This window comes from Felis catus, chromosome A3 (genome assembly GCF_018350175.1).
Source record: "Felis catus isolate Fca126 chromosome A3, F.catus_Fca126_mat1.0, whole genome shotgun sequence".
NCBI lineage: Eukaryota > Metazoa > Chordata > Mammalia > Carnivora > Felidae > Felis > Felis catus.
The window spans coordinates 120,865,130-120,887,234 of record NC_058370.1 but is presented as its reverse complement, the minus strand read 5'-3'; the positions used below and the strand labels follow the sequence as shown (position 1 = coordinate 120,887,234).

Below are 22,105 nucleotides of genomic sequence, written 5' to 3'. Positions count from 1 at the left end.
TCAGGAAAACTGGTTGGCAATTCAGAAAACAGTTTAGAGTCAAATCTCATTTCATACATCTTTTGGAATGAAGTATTGAAACAATTAGCCTATAGACAAGGTAAAAATCAGTATTTATCTGCTATCATTGAAGGAGGAGAAATTTCTAAGCAGAGAAATAATAAACGGAGAAGGCGGTGGTGGACAAATCTGGCCACCTAAAAATAAAAACTTTTATATTAAAAACTAGCAATTGAAAAAACGTTCAAAGTAAATGAAAGAAATCATGTTTTCATAATAATAACAACCTACACAAACAGTTAAGGAAAACATGAAGAAACCACTTTCCCATCCCACCTCCCATAGGACCGGAAGAGGAAGTGTACCAAAAGTTTGGAAGGAAAGGCAGTGTGAATAATGGGGGAAGGACCTGATTAACGATATGTAGAAGGCTCACTGGATAGCATTCATTGTTTAAAATTGGAGACTTTAGGGACACCTGGGTGGCTCAGTCAGTTAAGCCTCTGACTTTCTGCTCAGGTCATGATCTTGCAGTCTGAGTTCAAGCCCGTATCGGGTTCTGTGCTGACAGCTCCAAGCCTGGAGCCTCCTTCGGATTCTGTGTCTCCCTCTCTTTCTGCACCTCTCCCACTCATTCTCTCTCTCTCTGTCTCTCTCTCTCAAAAATAAATAAACATTAAAGAAAATTAAAGTATATATAAAATTGAAGACTTTAATGTTAATAGCAGGATCAGTCCACATGGTTGTGTGTTTTCTCTCTAGCAGGTGATTAAATCAAACCAGCATTAGGAATTTGAGGGTGGTGAAGTGGAAGGAAGAAAGTAACATACCCAGTAGATGGATAGCTTGGGTGACAGTCAAGATTTTGAGACTGGTAATAACACAGTAACTACCTGGAGAAATGAGAGCAGTAGAGCACATCTAAGGGATCAAGTCTGGACCTACGTTAGGAATGATAGATTGGGATATTGAATGACAAAGAGAAGAGAGTAGGAAGCCAGATGGCTTGAGCTTGAAGGCAGGAATGGGATTGCTTGTGAATTTGGGTCTGGAAATATCACTGTGGGGAAGGTTGATCCCTACTGTGTTAGCCTTCACTGTAGAGGGCTCTTCTCAAGAGCCAGATTTAGCCCAGAGGTTGAAAGCAGTGTTCACTGATAGGTTGAGGATGTAGAGGTGATTTGTTTCACAATGTAAAAGAGTTTTCCATAGGTTCCCTGGGGAAAAGGTTAAAAGGAAGGGCAGTGGTGGGGAACACATGGGGTGGGTGAGAAAGCACAGAGAAGACTGGGGTATGAAAATAGGGGAGAGGGTAATTGGCCAGAATGGTTTGTGTTTTGAATAAAGCCCAGGGATTATGGGTGGAAGCCATAGGTAGAATTAACTGGCACAGTTCCTGAATTGACCTGTGATATAGTAATCATCTCTGGACCTAATCCACTGTGTCTTTGTGATCTAAAGGGAATATTAAATTTAGTGAAAAACTTAACCCTGAGTGGTAAAGCCTAAACCAGTTAAGCTTTAAGTAATGAAAGCCAGCAGGTTTCACATTTCTTATGCATCCTCTGATAATCTGCAAAGCCCCCCACCGTTAGGAATTAGCTTTGAGATAAAAATGGGAAGATATAATACTATCATTAGTTTAGAAAAAATCAAGTTTGTCATGTCCCAGTGACAGTGATCCGGTAAGGAGCCATTGCATTGAGGTATCTTCTGCGAGGAATCCCATTCCCTCCTACTGTTCCACTTTACCTAAAACTGGGTGCTGAAGCCACTGCTGCTGGGGTAACGTCAGCAATTCTGATGAGAGTAAAGCTAATAGTTGAGGGTCGCGGTCTCCTCGGAATACTGATGCAAAGCCCAGTTTGCTACATATCTTCATTGGGGATCTGCACCTTTTTAAAGCTAGTAACTAATGATCTCTTATTAATTAATTAATTAATTAATTATTGAGCTTTTAATCTTTAATTTCAATTTTTAAAATCTGTAGTAGGGACAAGGATGAGAATTGGCATTTCTTGAATAAAGCATCTGTGTAAGAATTTTCGTGTGCTTACAGGGAAACAATGATATGTAATAGAATCTAAATCTGTAATGTTTTCAGTAGACTAAGTGTATCTTCTTTCTTCTACTGTAGATCTGTCCTTATTAGTGGAAATGTAACTGGAACCGACTCTGATGATAAAATCAAGGACCATCAGCAAGATCATGCAGTAGAAAATTTTGGTTCCAAATGAAGACCCCAACATTTAGAATTTCTACTTTTTCTAAGGTATTTGAGGCACAATTTTACTTTAATCTGACTCCTTGGAAGTCATTTTGTAATATTGGTTTCTATATACAGATTTCATAAGTTTAAAAGTTTTTGTGTTAGAATGCTTAGCTTTTATGGAAGAATTCATCCTTCCCTACCCTCTTGCCCCCAAAACAGAAAAGATGCGGATTTAAAAGGGAGATAATCTTTATAATTAGTAAAGCATGTCAATTATAAGGAATATACTGGGTGCAGATTGAGACTGAGTAAAGTAGGTTAGATAATAGTTGTAATTTTATTATTTATTAAATTATTATTTATTATTTATTAAAAATGTCAATTTAGTAATTATTTTATGTATGACCCTCTGGGATAGGCAGATGAATTAAGCATTCTGACAGAGTCTGCTCACGTGATACATGAGACCTTAGTGATTGTCCTTTGGTTTGATTTGGAAACCTTTTTGTTCTTGGTCTCCTAAACTTATTATTAAGGGTTTTCTATTCACCAAGAGGTATCACTTTTACATGGACTGTCTCTGTAGGACCTTTGGGATCTGATAGGTCAGTTTCACTTGGACCAGAAAAGGGAGATATGTAATTAAAGAATCAAGTGACACTTCCAAGTCATGGGGTGGATCCCACTTTAAAGACTACAAATGCCAGTTCAAAACAATGAATGGAAATGTAGTGTCAACAAAAAACATAGTGCTATCTATTTTTCTAAAATACATATAAATTCTAAACTGAATACAGTTAGGTATTTATTTAAAAACAAAAAAAAGTTTTTTTTTCTAATTATGTGTTTCCAAATAGGCAAGAAGTATGGAAAATTATTATTTTAGGGGGCAGGTCAAAGTTGGTGGTTCTGTGTATATATTATAGAGGTTTGTAAATTAATCTTGCTCGAATACAGAGAAAAAGATCTGAGAAAAATGTATCACTTATTACTAGGATTATTAATTTAATTTTGTTCTGTTTTGGAAGAAGAATATGTAAAGCAATAAGTTCTAAAATAATAAGAATCCATGACATTGGAAAATCCTGACTGCGTCAGTTAAAATAAATGACTATCTTCTAAAGGGGCTGGTGTAACTGAACAATGTTTGTCAAAGAAAAGTTACCTTGAATCAAATAGATGAAAAAGAGATTGCTTTGATGAGAAGTTTTAGGACTGTTCTGGCAGCTAGTAGATATCTTGTACTTCTCTAAATTTTTTTGTGTGTCATTTTGAATCAAATAATAATGATGATTAAATATATAATTTGTCTTGTTTCCAGAACATTTCTCTTATTTTTTAACAACATTAGTCGAATGTCCAAGCTTTGCAAAGAATGATTCCAGATAATGGGGAAGAATATAAATTATTTATAACTTGCTTATAAATGAAGTTGAAGGCATTTTTCACTACAAAGGTTTACTGTTGGGGCTAGAGAAGCTAAATACACTCATTTGAAAACCATTTAAAAACAGTCAGAAGATGAGCACATAAAATCAAATTCTAGAAGTCCTTTCTGAGCAGTATAGTACTATGCTCAGATCTCAACAGCAGTTAAGATTAGGGAATAGGAAGTTCTGATCAATTGGATTTGCTAATGAATTGGTTGTGGTTGCTAACTATGGTTCTACTTGTGAAAGTGCAACATAGCCAAATTTATTTGCCTAATACCTTAAATTAGGATATCTCTAATTCATCAATTTCTTATATCTCCCCACTCATTTATTTCCAAGCTTTCACACAATATCCTTTATTAATATTTTTTTATTTTCCCCTTTGAAAATGAAGAAAAGTGAAAATTTCACAAACAAAAATTTCACAGAAGTTTTATATAATATATTTCGACAATATTTTTTTGTAAATTTTTTGAGGGGGGGGTGCTTTTGAGATTGGATCAAAGCAAAATAAAATCAGTACCTGAATTATGGCCCTAGAACATTTATAAGGTTATGTCTTAGATTATAGTTTACATTAAGTTAAAATGGTACCTTTAAAAAATGTTTGGACTCAAACATTTGAAAACAATTGTCAACAAGGTATATTGAGGGAATAGGTGTTCCCTTGCTACATTTCTCTCTGTGGGATGATGGAAAGAGCACAGGCTTTGGCTCTTCTCCTTCCATGCCACCCTGGGGAATTGAATTAATATTTCTGCCTTAGAAATACTACTTTTTAGACTTGTGATGAAAAGTGAAATGTGTATACATTTTATAAAATAATGCTTCTCAGTGTGAGATTAATGTTGTTGCTAAAGACGGAGAAGGACCACACCAGTAAGTATTATTCACAGTTACCCTTCTCATAGCAAAAAACAGGTCAACTCACACTACTAGTGAGAAGCTTGTAAAACCAGTTTCAAAGTTAATGGCAAATATTATGCTTGGAGAGAAAGTAAAATGAGCTTTTGGCAAAAATCCCTTATCAAAGGCATACCATCTGGAAAAGCAATTACTGTCATGTGTGCATGCTAGCAGAATTTTTTGTTTTTCAGTTGGATGAAAGCACTGATGTTCAGAGAACATACCAGCACTTCATAGAGATGTGTTACTGTTTTATCACTGAGAAATCCATACTGGGGCAGAGGATTTTTGTTGTTATTTTGTTTTGTTGTTGGTGGTGATGGTGGCTGGTGGTCTTTGTTTTAGTTTTAAAGCCAGTGTTGCCTGGAAAAGTTGCATTGGTTCCTGTGATCGAAGCCCAGCAACATTGGCTGCAGGGAAAGGGTGCACTTAAACTGCGAAGAAAAGAAATTGCACCAGGATATCAGTTCATACCTGCTTTTTTCAAGGAGAATTGGCATTCAGTAATGTAATTTCTGATTGTGATTTAGTATCAAAGAAAGTAGTAAAAATTGCGGATGTAAGTGATTTTTGACCACCAAAGACATGACTTTTCAGTGTTTTATGAAGAAATGGCCAATAAGTATAGGATACCGCTTTTCCACAGTGATGAATGCTGGTGCTGTAGTGTGACAGGGCTTTAAATGTTTAATTTTTTTAGTAAAGTAAGGTAAATATCTCTTTACTACTGATAATGCCATTTCTATGATTTTAAGGGGGCATAGCATAGCAAATACATTAAGTACGTCAAATAGTCACAGCATCATGAATTTTAATGTTAAGGATGAGGTATGAGGATTTCCAAAAGTCTGAATTATGGTACAGAATAATTCAACTTCTAAGAGTTTGACCATTTCCCCATACTTGATGATTTTATCAATTCATCAAAGAAAAAAAAAAAACAGTGAAATTTCATTGTGCATTTTAAAAAACCATACCCAAATTTTGGAATAGAACATGAAAAAATATGCCAGAGCCAGAATGCCAGCAGAGAATAGGTTCGGAAGCTTTTGTTTTGTTTTGTTTTGTTTTTGTTGTTGTTGTTGTTGTTGTTGCATTTAATGAAATGCTGAAAGTAGACTTTAGTGAGACATAGTGCTATAATTGATAATTTCTGGGTCTGTGTTCAATCATAATATTCAGAGTGTATAACACAGCTGATTTATAGTGAAGAATTAGGGATTTTCAGTTTAGTAGAAATATAGAATAAGAAGGAAATGAGTTGAATATGGAAAGCGGCTTATGGTTAAAGATGATTCCAGACCTGGGCACTTGAAATCTCTGCAAAGAAGTTCTCAAACATGAACAGGGTGTGGCAGAACAACGAAGGTGCTTAATTGGATGGGCTCTGGCTGGCCAAAGAGGAGACATTTTGAGTATCGTAAGTATAACTGCAGTGTACTCAGTCACATCAACTTTAAGTCCATGAGTGCATAATGATAGTTAAAAAAAAAAGAAACAAACCCCCAAAACTCATGAGTTTTCTTTGGAGTATGCTAAGGATCCCACTGTACCTGAAAGTAACCATGTAGTTGAGGAGAGGAAGTTTCTTTTCTGGGGATTATTCCGGTTAATAAATGAAGAATGAGTGATCAGTAGAACATCACCATTTTGTCATGAATCCCAGGACCTAAGTAAAGATTATTGGTGGCTGCTAACATCACAGAGAGACAGCCAGACATTAGGTTTCTCTCAGTGAAAGTTCACAACACTACCTATTAAGTATTCTTGCTAAAAAATTGAACTTGAGGGGCTCCTGGGTGGCTCAGTCAGTTAAGCGTCTGACTTCGGCTCAGGTCATGATCTCGCAGTTCACAAGTTTGAGCCCAATGTCAGCCCTGTGCTGACAGCTCGAAGCCTGGAGCCTGCTTCAGATTCTGTGTGTCCCTCTCTCTCTGCCCCTCCCCTGCTTGTGCTGTCTCAAAAATAAATATTTTTTAAAAAAATTGAACTTGAACCTGAATTGCATCAAGCCTCTAGCTCTCATTGCCAGTTACTGGAAACACAGAAAACAGGGAAACAAATGAAATGATACTATGGAGATGCAGCCAGCAAAATCAAGGCTTTGGGGAAGTCCTTGGGACACACAACTTGTTTTTTTTTTCAATGAATATGTTGTAGGGAACAAAAGAAGAGAAGTGACAAGGAAACCTGAGATTAATAGCAATGATTGGACTTTATTTAGGTCCAGATTTTAATACATAAATATTTATGAAATAATCAGGGAAATTTGAACACTACATATTTAGTATTAAGAAATTATTGTTAATTATTAGGTGTGGTAACAGTATGTAGTTATATTTAAAAAGAGTCATTATCTGGGGCGCCTGGGTGGCTCAGTCAGTTAAGCGTCTGACTTCGGATCAGGTCATGATCTCGCGATCTGTGAGTTCGAGCCCCGCATCGGGCTCTGGGCTGACAGCTCAGAGCCTGGAGCCTGCTTCTCATTCTGTGTCTCCCTCTCTCTCTGCCCCTCTCTCACTTGTGTTCTGTCTCTCTCTGTCTACCAAAAATAAATAAATGTAAAAAAAATTTTAAAAAAGAGTCATTATCTTTTAGAGACGCATACTGAAATGATAGTGGATGCAAGGATATGTCTGGGATATGTTTCATTATTATCCAAAGTAGAGGGGAAGCTGTGGGTGGGGATTAAACCAGATTGGCCATGAGTTGATGTGATCATTGTTTAAAGTAGGCACCTGTGGTGTTGGGGGTGGTGGTGGTGGTGTAATTCTTGGTACTATTCTCTAAGCTTTTTTGAACATTTCCACACGAAAAAAGTCCAGAAATTTACATTCTCATTGTAGGCTTATAGGAGGACAATTGAATTATATGTATTTAGCAACCTGCCGAATTCTTATTTCTGATAATTTCCTGAGTCTGTTGGGTATTCTGTATAGAAAATCATATTGCCTACAAAAGGATAATTTTACTATACAGTGCTTTCTATTTATCAGGCTTTTATTCTAAGCACTTATACATATTAACCCATTTGATCCTTGCAGGAGCTCCAGTGATGCAGACATTAACTTGCCCAGGGTTACTAGCTGGGATTTGAATCCAGGCATTCTAGCCCCAGAGTCTGTACTTTAGGTTTTTGTATCTCTCCTTGTAACTTCTCTCTGCTCTAATCCCTACACCTTTTATTTTTGTCTTAGTGTGCTGGCTAGAAGTTAAATTTTAAATAGGAATTTTCATTTGTAATTTTGATTTTGGAAATTGTCTTTATACTTAGGGGAGCCAGAGTCCAGTTGAATTTACTTCTTTACAAATGTAAGGTACTCATTACTAGTCTAAGAATTCATGTGTAGCAAGAAACAAAAAGAATAAAAGTATATTGTAACAGCTTCTAGTGTTTTTTGTTTTGTTTTGTTTTGTTTTATTTTGAATTTACCTCCTGATCTGTAAGCAGCCTATTCATGGCTCATTTTACTTTCAGTTATTTGTTGATTTCTTTGGTCCTGTTTGCTGAATTTCTTTGTGAATCTTAGATAAAAAATTATTCCTTCCTTTCCCCAGCCCTCACATCTGTTATATAATTACTTCCCACCTGACTTTACATAGGTTGCATGAGACAAAATAAGACAAAGTATGTAGTATGTGGTTTAGCACATAATATATATCTAGTAAAAATATGCCTTTTAGCTTAAGAGATAACTACTTCATAATGTTTTTTAAAAAATAGTTCTTTTTCTTTAATTAATTTTTAAAATGGGGAAGGGTGGGTATATACGGCTTAGTTACATTAAGAATTCCTAAGCCTGGGACAGGTGGCAAAAACTGTTGATAATATGTTATGGTGGTTTAATGAATAATCTCTGTGTTCTCTGTAAAGAGCTTTTTTATAATTTTCTCTGAGTTTGAGAAAGGTTACTGGGAGAGCTGGTTGTTAAAAGAATACTTACTTGCCTGTTAGGGGGTGAGGTGGGAACAATTTAGGGGGAAATGTGACTTGTTGCAACTACATGGGTTTTAAGATAGCTAAGCTTCATGAAAGGAGGCATATAGGCTCTAGTAAGAAGGAAAATTTTGGTTTCACCCTCAAGAGAAAGATGAATCACAATTACAGCCTTTCCCTAAAGGTTATGGAAGGTAGCCATTTGAAGGCATGGGCTAGTTAAAAGTTGTACTATTTTTCTGTACTTCACCACACTCCTCCCTCTGACTCAGGTACACCTGTGATTTTATATAGCAATAAACTGAAGCAGCCTAACATATCTTAAATTGTATTTTTGAAAATGATGGGGCACTTGGGTAGGGCTCAGTCAGTTGAGTGTCTGATTCTTGACTTTGGCTCAGGTCACAATCCCAGGGATGTGGGATTGAGCCCCGTGTTGGGCTCTGCGCTAACCATGGAGCCTGCTTAAGATTCTCTCTCTCTTTTCCCCTGCCTCTCTGCCACCTTGCACATGGGCTTTCCCCCTCTCTGTCTCTCTGTCTCTCTGTCTCTCTGTCTCTCTCAAATAAAAAAAAGAAAAGAAAGTTGACATTAAGCTATTTGGAAACTAAAGATGCTAGTAGAGGCACAGGAGTTCCATTTTTTCAAATGACAGCTATAATCATTGAGTGGCATAGCTATTAAAATTGAATAATCAGTTGCTTGACAATTAAAGAGGAGGCTTTGTTTTTATGGGCTATAGTTTATTGGTTAGAGATAAAATATATTTTTTGAAGAATAAAATAAATGTGTATGACAGAAACTCACTTTCTTATCTGATCATGAAAGCTTTGAGTAGAAAGATGAAATACTTTCCAAATGACACATGGATACTTTGGAAACCAAAAGGTGCTCTGCAGGATTAAGCATAGCTGAGAGGTACTCAATTTAATATCTGTTATCAGTTAGTTGGTAAAGGTGTTTATTGTTCTGAACATGACCTTAAATGAGAAGGCATAGCTAGTGTCAGAGTATGGGATTAGTGAATCTAAGAGAAAAGAGAGCTGATATGAAGAAAACAAAAAAATAATAATAAATATTTAATGTTCACTTTGTGCCAGGCACTATGATAGACATTTTATATGCCTTTTAAGATTTTGTCCAAATAACTCTGTGACATGTAAACTATTATTGCATCTATTTTATGTATAAGAAACTGAGTCTTAATAAGGCTTACTTTTGTTTGTTTGTTTTATTTAAGTAGGCTTTAGACCCAGTGTGGGGCTTGAACTCAGTCATCCTAAGATCAAGAATCGCATGCTCTACCGACTGAGCCAGCCACACATCCCAGTAAGGCTTACGTTGAAGTTAACTCACAGTAGAGTCAGGATTCATCCATCTCTTTCTCTTGGGGTGAAACAAAGTTTGACTTCAGAAACTAATTTTTAATCAGAATTAGAAAACAAAGGAATCATTCTAGTTCAAACACACTGCAAAAGCATAGATTTGGCAAAGCCAGTGATATACGGATTTTGCTAGTTCAGTGTAAATTTCCGATATGCTAGGGCTCCTGAGTTATTGTAATCACAGATACATTAGTTAGAGATTCTCATGCAAGAAAGGTCATAGTTCTAACATACTACTTAATAGTCAAATCACATTTTACTATTTTAGAGAAGAAGGAGGGATGCATTATTTTTGAAAATGGTGTTTGATATGGAGAACTTACCAGTATTTTATCACTTTAGTTTCAATTAAAAATGAACATGGAAGGGCGCCTGGGTGGCTTAGTCAGTTAAGCATCTGACTCTTGATTTCAGCTCAGGTCTTGATCGTGGGGTCGAGAATTCAGGCCCTGTGTTGGGCTGCATGCTGGGCGTGAAGCCTACTTAAAAAAAAAAAAGAACATGGAAATGAATTTAAATAGTCATTGAAATTTTCAAGAACTTTTGGACATTCCTTGAGATTAGATATTACTTACGTTATTAAGAAACCCTCTGCCTGTTACAGGTCTAGCACTGTAAACATAAAGTTAGGTTAGGTGCAAAATTGGGAATCTTTGTCCTTACTCTTAATATCATATGGATATATTTAACGCTAATTAAAAGTGAAAGACTGACTATAGTATAAAACGTGCATTTGCTTTTATAATGGGCCTTATTTAGTCATTTCTAAAGCTTTTATTTAAATTGAGATTAAGTATACTTTTCCAGTTGACCATGCAATGGTGAAAAAAACAACATAAGTTTTGGGTTAAGCCACAAAAGAAAACCTCAGTAAATTCTAGAAAAGTTGAAACTTTTTGTGTCCATTTTCTCCCTACAACAGAAGTTTAAAATGCACTACTCCAACCACTTGGAAAAATCAAACAAAAACTGTTCTTAAATAATAGAAGATCAAATATAAATAACAAATTATTAAGTAACTGAAATGAGACTCAGGCTAAGACTAATACTGCTCTTAGAAGTAAATTGATTAAGGGAGGCTTAGTCGGTTAAGCGTCCAACTTGAGCTTAGATCATGATCTTGCAGTTTGTGATTTTGAGCCCTGCATCAGGCTCTGTGCTGACAACTCAGCCCTTGGAGCCTACTTTGGATTCTGTGTCTCCCTGTCTCTCTGCCCCTGCCCTGCTCGCGCTCTCTCTCTCTCAAAAATAAATAAACATTAAAAAAAAAAGTAAATTGATTTAAAAAAAAGTGAACTCAACCTCAGAATTTAGTGTAACAAATAAAGTCAAAATAAATGCCTCAGAGAAAGGAAGGATATAAATAGGATAAAAGCAGAAGCTGATGGATTAAAAAACAGATACTAAGGGTATGCTAGGGTGGCTCAGTCAGTTAAGCATCCAAGTCTCAGTTTTGGCTCAGGTCATGATCTCACGGTTAGTGGGTTTGAGCCCCATGTCGGGCTCTGCGCTGTGGAGCCTGCTTGGGATTCTCTCTCCCTCTCCCTCTCCCTCTCCCTCTCCCTCTCCCTCTCCCTCTCCCTCTCCCTCTCCCTCTCCATCTCCCTCTTCCTCTCCCTCTCCCTCTCTCCTTCCCTCCCTCCCTCCCCCTCTCTCCCTGCCCCTCCCCTGCTCTTGCTCTCTCTCTCAAAATAAACAAACAACAAACTTAAAAAAAAACAACAACCAGGAACTGTGGAATTGAAAAATCTAAGAGCTATTTCTTAAGATTAAAAAACAAATAAATCTCATTTTATCAAGGAAAAAGATAGAAAACCAAACTATGAAAGAATAATGGGAATATATATAGAGAGAGAAAAGAGATTTTTTAAATTGTGAGACAGCTTTATTTAACTCTAAGCCAGCTGATTTGAAATCTCTCTGAAATGAATTGTTAAACACTCAAACTGTGTTAAGAAGAAAATCTGGGTAAACCAAGGATTATGGAAGAAAGTTTAAGGAATTTTTTCCCCAAATTGATTCTGGGGCCAGATCATTTTGCCAGTGAGTTTTTTCTAACTTTCAAGGAACATGTAATTCCTATGGTGAGAAACTGTTCTAGAGATTATAAAAAGATGGAAATATGCCCAACTAATGTTATGAAATCAGTATGACTATCTTAACAATGGTTACTTCATGAGAATGAGGATTCTTTTGGGGAGTTACTGTTTTAGTTTTTCTGTAAGCACAGATTTTTATTGAAATTAAGATAATTGAGAAAAAAACAACCCAGAAACTAAAAACTTAGACAAAGATGTTTTTGTATCTATAAATATATTTGCTGTTACTAGTGCTGTTTATTCCTTTGTGTGGATCCAAGTTTTGACCTGATATTCTTTTCCTTTTGCCTAGAGAGCATTGCATGTCTTGTAATGGATTTTTCTCAGCCTTTGTCTAAAAACCCACATTCATTTTGAAATATATTTTAACTGGATATAGAATTTTAGGTTGACAGTGTCTTTCTTCCAGTACTTAGGACTAGAACTCCATCGACTTCTCATTGGTATAGGTTCTGATCAGAAGTTTTTGTTTTTCTGTACATAACAGGTCTTTTTTTACACTTCTGGCACCTATTTACATTTTTTCTTAATCACTGGTTTTCAACAATTTTCAACAATTCAAATATCTATAGTTATATAACTATAACTATAACTATAACTATAACTATAACTATAACTATAACTATAACTATAACTATAACTATATTTCTTTAGAGAGAGAGAGAGAGAGACCTGGCTTACAGGCAAGGAGCAGAGGGGGAGAGAATCTTCAGCAGGCTCTACACCCAGTCAGAGCCTGACATGGGGCTCAGTCTCATGACTGTGAGATCATGACCTGAGCTGAAATCAGGAGTCAGACGCTTAACCAATTGAGCAACAACCCAGGTGCCCCTGATTATATTTCTAAGTATGGTTTGCTTTGTTTTTCCTTCTTGGATTTTGTTGAGCCTCATGGATCTGTGGGTTTATGGTTCGAAAAATATCCATTATTTCTCCAAAGATTTTTTTTTTTTCTGTCATGTTTTTCCCTCTAGAGTTTTGGACCCCAATTCCATGTATATCAGATTGTTTGGTATATTACTTCAAATCATTGGTGTTCTCTTTCTGTTTTTCCTTTTGTTCTTTTTTTTTTTTTTTTTTTTTTTTTTTTTTTGTATTTTTGTTCCTCTTTGTACTTCATTCAGGATATTTTTCTATTGCTGTGTTTTCAAATTAAGTGTTAATCTGCTGTCAGTCCCACCCAGTGTATTTTTCATTTCAGATACTCTATTTTTCATTTCTAGAAGTTCCATTTTGGCCTTAAAAAAATCTTACACTTATCCCTCAACACTTCCCATGTGTTTCTGTACCTTCTTGAGCATATTGAGCATATTTATAGTAGCTCTTTTAACATCTTTGTCTGCCAAGTTCTGTGTCTCTGTCAGTTCTGCATCTGTTTCTATTGATTTGTTATTCTCCTGGTTATAGGTCATATTTCCCTTTTAATTTATATGCCTGGTAAATTTTCACTGGATGTCAGACATTGTGAGTTTCATGTTGTTGGGTGCTGGATTTTGTTGTATTCCTTTCAATGATGTTAGTCTAAGTTTTGGCATGAAGTTAAAATTTTTTGAAATCACTTTGATGCTTTTTTGAGATGTGCTTTGTTTTGAGGAAGCTTCGTTAGGGTGAGTCTAGAACAGCCTATTTTCCTAGAGCTAATTTAGAGTTGATAACTTCTGAGAACTTAATGTCTCATGTATTATGAAGTCTTTTCACTCTACTTGATGGGAATACAAACTATTCCTAGTATGAGTTTTAGGAATTCTTTGGCCTATTTATTTTTCAGTGGTCCTTCTATCAACCTTAGGTAGTTTCTTCTCATACATAACAGATCACTACCTGCCAAAGCCTTGAAGGGCAGATCTCCAGAGCTCTGTTTCTGGGCACAGTTCCCTTTTCTCTGGTATGCTTTTCCACACATTATGGCTGCCTTGGCCTCCCTAAACATCAGTCTCTGTCTCCTCAACCCTCTGAGATTTCCAGGCTCATTGAAGCCCTCACTGTCTATATTGCATCCTGGAAACTGCTTCAAGGGTGTGGGGTGGGGCAGTTGTAGGGCTCACCTCATCTCCCTTCCTCACCCCTCCCATTTTCTCAGTGACCCACTCCTGCTTTGACTGTTGTCTAATACCTGAAAACTGTTGTTTTATTAATCTGTCTTACCCATTTTTCTGGTTGTATAAGGCAGGAGGATTAATTGGATTCCTCTTACTCCATCACAGCTGTTTGTGGAAATACTTGATGGATTATCTTTTCCTTCTTTTCTGTGGGTTAAGATGTAGGCCTATGTAAAAGAAACCAAGAAACCAGTTGCCTTAGTCTCAGTGTCTCAGGTGTTAGACTTACCTGTAACTGAGGCAGAAAGAGTCCCTAGTTGCTTGTCCAAACCTTTTGATAGTAATAAACAGGCAATTTTGCCTGGTGCGTCCCTTCTCATTTTCACTCTCTGGAATCTACTGCAGTGGTAGGGTGGTTGATCAAGGATTATGGTACTCTGAAATCTTGTTCAGATACCAATAAGTTTTTAACACTCTTACTTTAAGCTCAATTAAGACCCATTTCTATTTACTTTTCCTCAGGCTATTACTCACCTTTAATTTTATCAGATGTTTTGGTTGTTACTAGCTAGCTATCTAACTGGTTGTCCTTTTTCACCTGGGTTGTATTTACTTCGTTCATCATGTATTTTTCTGCATCACAGTAACTTTTAGGATCTTGGAAGGGTTTGATCTTTATGCATTATATCTTCAGTTTTGTTCCTGCTTTCTGTTCTTTCTTTCTCTACTCAGAAATGAACAAGTGAATAAATAACTGAATATAGACAAAACATTCACACATACATATGCACAGTGCATTTTCTCCATTCTGAGATTTTTTTTTTTAATTTTTTAACGTTTATTCATTTTTGAGAGACAGAGTATGAGCAGGCGAGGGACAGAGAGAGAGGGAGACACAGAATCGGAAGCAGGCTCCAGGCTCTGAGCTGTCAGCACAGAGCCCAATGCGGGGCCCAAACCCATGAACCATGAGATCACGACCTAAGCTGAAACCGAAGTAGGACGCTCAACCGACTGAGCCATCCAAGTGCCTCTTCATTCTGAGATTGTTAATTGTGGTATGTACTATTGATTTAATATATCCTCAAGAAAAAAGAAACATTAAATTTATTTTAAAAATTCTTAGAAATTAACTGACAGAAGCATACATTTATCCATATAATTTCTCTACCATCTTCTTTGGAATCGTGAAATCAAATCTGATCCTTTTTCACATTCTCACCTGTGCTTGCTTTTTTTCTTTATATTTTATGATGATATAGTCTTGAGTCATATGGGAAATGTTTGGATTTAACTGCTTTTCTTTTTTGGCTAAACTCATAGTTTCGGTTTTTCTACAGATAAACTGTGAATTAAATAACTTCCTTTTTTCTTTTTTTTAAATAACTTCCTTTTTGAGGCACCTGGAAACTTTTGACAAATTCATACCCAGTGGTTGGGTGTTAGTACCTTGTAAAAATGTAAATTGGCTGCACCACTGTCTCTCTTCCAACTCAGATAACTCTGTGATCTATTTTGAGAGGTTGGGCAATTTCTCCTGGCTTTAATTGTCCTTGCTTGTCCTGCAACAGACAACTTTTCCACCACAATAGCTTTTTATTTCAAAGATTCATCATAGTTCAATCTTTCTGAAAATACTCTCAAGCAACAGGTAGGCTTTTAGATTTACCTTAAAGTTGAACTGTGTATGAGTTAACCTGTGCAGTTAACTTAGCTGTGGTCATAGTTGGTTAAATAGCTTCTCAGGAAAGGTATTTCCCATAGATTTACACATGGGTAAGCAGTGACAAACATCACAACTTACCCTTTCCCTTGGCTAGGGGGAGGTGTTTGGACATTAATTCTGATACTTCTGGTTTCAGAAACCTAAAAATATTATTTTAAGAAAAATAAATATCTTCAGTATTGAAAAAATATGATTTAGGAAATGAATATACCATGAGCAAGCATAAAGTCTGTCAGGTGGTTGAATTATTTAATAAGTTTTGAGATGATCAAATAGCAGCCACAAAAATTGGTGTTGAAGCTGTCTGTATGCAAATGTATGGTAACGTTTTAAAATTGAAAAGCTAATAAAACTGTGCAAAGAATAGTAAGAAGACTAAAAATTTTACCATAAAAAATTTTAAGCACATCTATATAAAGAAAACTAATACAAAGCCAAAAATAAAAATAATAACAAAATGGAAAATATTTACAAATATGACCTTAAATATTATCTAACATTACTATGAATATTTAAAAATATTTACAGTACAAAGATCCAGTATGTACATTGATAAAGTCATGCCCATTAGATCATAAGGGGGCATAGAGTAAACAAACATAAGAAAAAGAGTCCAGCTTCCTGGGAATTAAAACAACAGTGAATAACTTTTTCATACTCATTGAATAAGTAAACTATTTTTACTTATATTATGGGAATCCAGTACTTATGCATTGCTTTTGGAATTGGTACAGTTCATTTAGAGAGCAGTATGGTAGTATATATAGTAAAAATCATAAGCGTATCTGTGATCATTGATTTAGTAATTCTCTTGGGAATTAACCCTGAGTAAATAATTCAGAGCTATATTCACAGTAATATTACTTATAATAATAAAACTGAGGACAACCTAGTTGGCCAACAGTGGGAAGTTTGATGTATTATGCTCAGTTAATATCCAAATATTTCATATCCACTGTGTAAGTGTGAGCATGGTGACAGTAAGGACTGTATCACTTTTGTTCTCTGCTGTAACACCATTGCCTAGAATAGCTTTTCATATACACATGCAGAACCTGTTTTTAAGTACCTTAGTGAGGAAGAGAGGGGAACAAATTGGCCGATGAAGAATTTTTTGTAGACGTTTGAACTGGAGTATGGAAATTAAGTAAATATGGATTTCTGTTGGGAGCCAGGAATTGTAAAAGGCACTCGAGAAGGAGGGCCACTCTGAGGAAAGGCCTGGTAGTAGCGGTTGACTGGAGGATAAGGTAGGAGCTGGGGCACAGGTTAAGGCAGTGTTCTGTGTGGACTTATATGGAAAGAAGCTAACTGGGTGAGACTTTATTCTGTGGTATGGGAAGTCACTGATGATTTTTCAACAGAGATTGATGTTGGGGCGCCTGCGTGGCTCAGCTGGTTAAGCGTCTGACTCTTGATTTCAGCTCAGGTCATGATCTCATGGTTTGTGAGATTGAGCCCCCAGTGGGGCTGACAGAGTGGAGCCTGCTTGGGATTCTCTGTCTCTCCGTCTCTCTCTGCCCTTTCCCTGCTCACGTGTGCATGTGTGCACGCGCGCGCTCTGTCTCTCTCAAATAAATATATAAAAATAAAAAAGTTGACATTGGAAGAGTTACTTAATTCGAGTTCAGTCTGGCATTTGTATACAGAACAGATTCAGGCAGGGAGATCAGTTTAAATTCTGTTGGAAATGGAGTGGAACTTCATGCGAGAAGTCCACTTACAGTAATTGTAAAACTATTTTGTTTTCCATCTTGACCTGTGGATGGGGATGATTGTCCCTTTGTGCTAATGTTATTTTTATTAATTTTAAGAGTTAAATTTGGTTATGTAAAAGGACAGTGCTGTTAGGAGAATAAATAAAAATTTAAATATATAGGAAAAATTTTACCGAAATCTTATGCTTACAATGATTCACAAAAATGCTCAGGGTCAAAATAAAATTGTTTTAGGAAGTCTCTATTGAACTATGCCACATGGATATGGAATTCTTTCAGCTTTACTTTCATTTTTGTAAATCTCTCCTTCACTAAAGATAGAGGAAAACTATGTCAAACTGTCGTTTGTTTTGTCAAAAGTATTGTTAGACTTTCTTTAAAATTATAATCTTGTAGCGAAGGATCAGACGTTTAAAAATTATGAATTGAAGGCCTGGTTTGCTCTCTAGGGCTTTATGAAAAAGAAGGGTTTCCACACCCATCTAGTTTTTAACGTGTTAGTGACACTTGGGTAGTGAAAGTTGACATGCATGAAGCAGTTCATTGTGCTGAATTAGGGTCACGAGGTTTATTTGGAATAAACTAAGACGAGATTTTTAAAGAAAAACCAGTGTGTTGCCAATAGTGGTGCAAAACTAAATCTGCATTGTTTACAAAATAGAGAAACATAAATTATCTGTAGATAAACGTGTGCAGATTCTTTAAAAAAAATAGCAAGCATTTTATGAAGTAATTGGCCAGTATTTTTGAGCATTAATGTTTAACATTCAGAATTAAAAATTTAAAGGAAAGCTTTATACGACAAAATGATGAATTTTTAATTGAATTGACAATTCAGTTGAATTGTTTGAGTAGTGGGTTAGAAGAATATACCCAAGTGCCTAATATCCAGGGTAAGAGGTTGAGTTGGAAAAGGGCTTTGCTGAGTAGGTGATATTTTACCCAAATCTTAAAGATTATTTGAGTATGTACTGTCTACTCCAGATATTGGGGGTGTGTGTGTGTAATATATAGTTCGTTCTTTAATGGACTAACAATTGTTTATAAACTGTAACAAATACTGAGATATGGGTAATAATAATTTGCCATGGGAACATAGAGATTGACTTGGAAAAGGGACAGGAGGAGAGGAGAGTTAGAGCTTTGCAGAGAAGGTGACATGAGCTGGGAATTGAATGGTGGATAGACCCACACACCCTGGAGAAGAGTGAAAGGTATGTTCTTAGATGTAGGGAGTGCAGCATGAAGGGATGTATAACAATTTTCTTTCCTTCTTCTCACTAAATATAAATAAGCATTTTGATCCTTTAATTGGTGGCTGTAGAAAAAAGCTTTGTTATTATATCAAATAATTTCTCATAGAATTCATTTAAGATACCTTAACCTATTAAAGTAAAAATTATCTAGACTGCAAAGAGTTATGGGAGACTGGAAATGTTCTAAATCTTGATTGTGGTAGTGACATGGGTGTTTTCTTTTGTTAAAATTAATTCCCACTTAAATTAGTCGTGTTTTCTTGCATATAAATTTTATCTAAGTGATGTTGATTTGAAAATTGTCTGTGAAATCACATTTTTCCCCCAAATTTATAGCTGCTATATAGATACTGGCTTTCTAAAGAAAAGACTTTCAACTCTCCATTGTCAAACTGAATGTCCCAACAAAAGGACAAGCAAATAGCATTTAGCAGAATGAAAGTCCATGCTTTCATGGCACTTACGTTTTAGTGGAGGAAGAAGACAGATAATAAAGAAAAAAAACTCATAGTTAATTGCAGGCGATTAAGTGGTATGACAGAAGTTAAAGAAGAGAGTGGTAGGGAAGAGTTGTCATTTTAGGTAGGGGGAGCCAAGTGAAGCCAGAATGAGAAGTTAGCCATAGTTTCAAGCTTGTTGATTGTGTTCTTTAAATATGACAGACACTGAACTCACTTAAGATTAGAATGAAGACTGGATACCTGTGGAAATTGCATATGTAATTATATGTATGTAATTGATTATGCAATTGTAAGGTAGAATATAAATGTTGAAACTTAAACAAAATGAAATAAATTGAGATGTGAGAGTTATGAGTATACTTTTCTCAATTTTTGTAGCAGAAATTCAGTAAATACTATCTAAAATTGAAATGTGAGTTAAAAAGCACACGCAATATTGGCTGATAATCTTTTTTTCTTAACGTAAAGGAATCCTGACCTCCATGTTTTCTGATGAGAAATCTGCTGTCGTTCTAACTCGTGTTCCTCCATATGCAAATGTACTGTTTCTCTCTGGCCACTTGCAAGATTTTTTCTTTGTGTTTAGTTTTCCGAAACTTTTTATGTGTCTGTGTCTGGATGTCTTTAGGTTTAACCTGTTTATAGTTGGCTAATAAGCTTCCTGGATTTGTTAGTTACGATTTTCACCACACTTGAGAAATTGTCAGCCATTATTTCTTCAAGTAATTTTGCAGTGCACACTCTTTCTCCTCTCCTTCTGGGACTTTGATGACATGAATGTTAGAACTTATGTAGTTGTTCCATAGGTCTCTGATGCTTCATTAATTTTTGTCAACCTATTTTTCTATTATTTAGACCAGATACTTTCTTTTTTTTAAAAAAAAAATTTTTAACGTTTATTTATTTTTGAGACAGAGAGAGACAGAGCGTGAATGGGGGAGGGTCAGAGAGAGGGAGGCACAGAATCTGAAACAGGCTCCAGGCTCTGAGCTGTCAGCACAGAGCCCGACGCGGGGCTCGAACTCACGGACCGTGAGATCATGACCTGAATCGAAGTCAGCCGCTTAACCGGCTGAGCCACCCAGGCGCCCCGAGACCAGATACTTTGTATCAATTGATCTTTAAGTCCACTGATTCTTTCTTCCGTTTTTCTGCTCTCAGTTTTGGCTGTTGTATCCTTCAGTTCTAAAATTTCCATTTGGTTCTTCTTTGTATCTTCTGTTTCTTTGCTGAAATTTGCTGTTTCACATATGTTTCAGTACCGTTTGTAATTGCTTATTCGTTCATTTTACTGATACCTGCTTTAAAATCCCTGTTAGATAATTCAGATATCTTTGTCATGTCAGTACTGGTGTCTTGTAATTGTCTTTTCTCATTTAGGTTGAAGTTTTCATATATGGCTTTATTGTTTTTGGTTTTTTTTTCAGAATGAATTTAATTATTATAAAAACGAATCGGGGAGAATAAGAATAAAGCGGTAACAGAACCAGTCTTAGCTGTATAAATTCAATTTCTTTCTCTCTAAAGTAGAAATTACAATGTCTACTTTGTAGACTTTTTTTTGAAAGACTACATGAGAACATGTAGGTAAAGTATCCAACCCAGTCCCTGGCTTACAACAAATGCTCAGAAAATACTAGTTTTGCTGCCGCCGCCGCCGCCGCCGCTGCTGCTGCTCATTCTCCTCCTCCTCCTCCTCCTCCTCCTCCTCCTCTTCCTCCTCCTCCTCCTCCTCCTCCTCCTCCTCTCCCCCGCACCCGCTCTGTTTTGAAATCATTTCTGTCAGCTACATAACACTTTAAGGGAAGAGGCCCTTTAAAAGAAGTCTTTACTCCTCCCCTCCCCACCAGTTCTTTAAATTGATTGCTTAATACAAAGATTGGCCTGTTTCTCAATACTGCCTTAGTTTTTTTTGTTGGGGGTAGACCTTTTTGTTGTTGAACTTCTTGTTCTAGGCCCCTAGGAAGTGAGCTTCCTTCTTGTTCTAGGCCCTAGGAAGTTCATCCACTTGCTTCTGTTTCTTAGAGAATCCTCTCTCTCCAATGCCTACTATCCAGGGCATTGGATATCCTTTCTTTCTACCCAGATGACAAATACACTTTCCCTTTTTGCTTTAGGGTTTTACAGCTAAGCATATGAGAAGGGTAGGAGGAAGAGGTAGAGAAGGGATGGTGGTCATGACAAATATACACAGTGGTATGGCAAAGCTTAGGAAATTCCGATAGGTTTTTAAGGCCATCAGTAGTCCTTGATTCTTGCTGAGTTGGTAATTGGAAGCCTTTTTGAACTAATATATCTTGATTTTTTTTCCTTTTCTCATGAAACCCCTTTTGACCATCATGATGGAAAGATTTCCCCTGAGGAGAATGACATTTAAGCTGAATTCTGAAAGGTGAGTTAGAAGTGACTAGGTGGGGGAAGAAGAATGTGCTGGCAGATAGAACCAGCATATATAAAGGCCTTTAAGTAAGAAAGGACTTATAACATTGAAGATACTAAAAGATGTCAGTGTGGAAATAAAGAAAAGTTGTCAAGATAATACAGGATGCCCATGTGCCTCGCTTTCCTGTAATATTAACATCTTATTAAAAACCATGGTGTATTTTTCAAAACCAAGAAACCAATATTGGTACATTACTTTTAGCTAAGCTCCAGATTTTATTAATATTGTACCAATTTTTCTGTTTCTAATATCCTTTTTCTTTTCCAGATTAGGATCCCACATTTTATGTAACTCTCATGTTTCTTTAATCTCCTCTGGTTTGTGACAGTTTGTTAGATTTTTTCTTCTTTTTGGTAGCATTGACACTTTTGAATAGTACTGGTTAGATATTTTGTAGAATGTCCTTCCATTGGATTTGTCTGATGTTTTTCTCATGGTTAGATTTAGGCTATGGTGTTTTGGAAAGAACAGCACAAGAAGTGAGTCGCCC

At 36.2% G+C, this 22,105-nt stretch overlaps 1 protein-coding gene across 12 annotated transcripts in view; it reads left to right on the top strand.

Annotated features, from left to right (window-relative positions):
* NCOA1 (nuclear receptor coactivator 1) overlaps nt 1–22,105 on the top strand; it is a 243,345-nt gene that overhangs the window by 53,642 nt on the left and 167,598 nt on the right. For all 12 annotated transcript variants that reach the window (XM_023252044.2, XM_023252042.2, XM_023252041.2 and 9 more), the window contains one exon: nt 2,138–2,272. The gene's annotated coding sequence lies outside the window, so the exon portion shown is untranslated. The remainder of the gene's footprint in view (nt 1–2,137; nt 2,273–22,105) is intronic.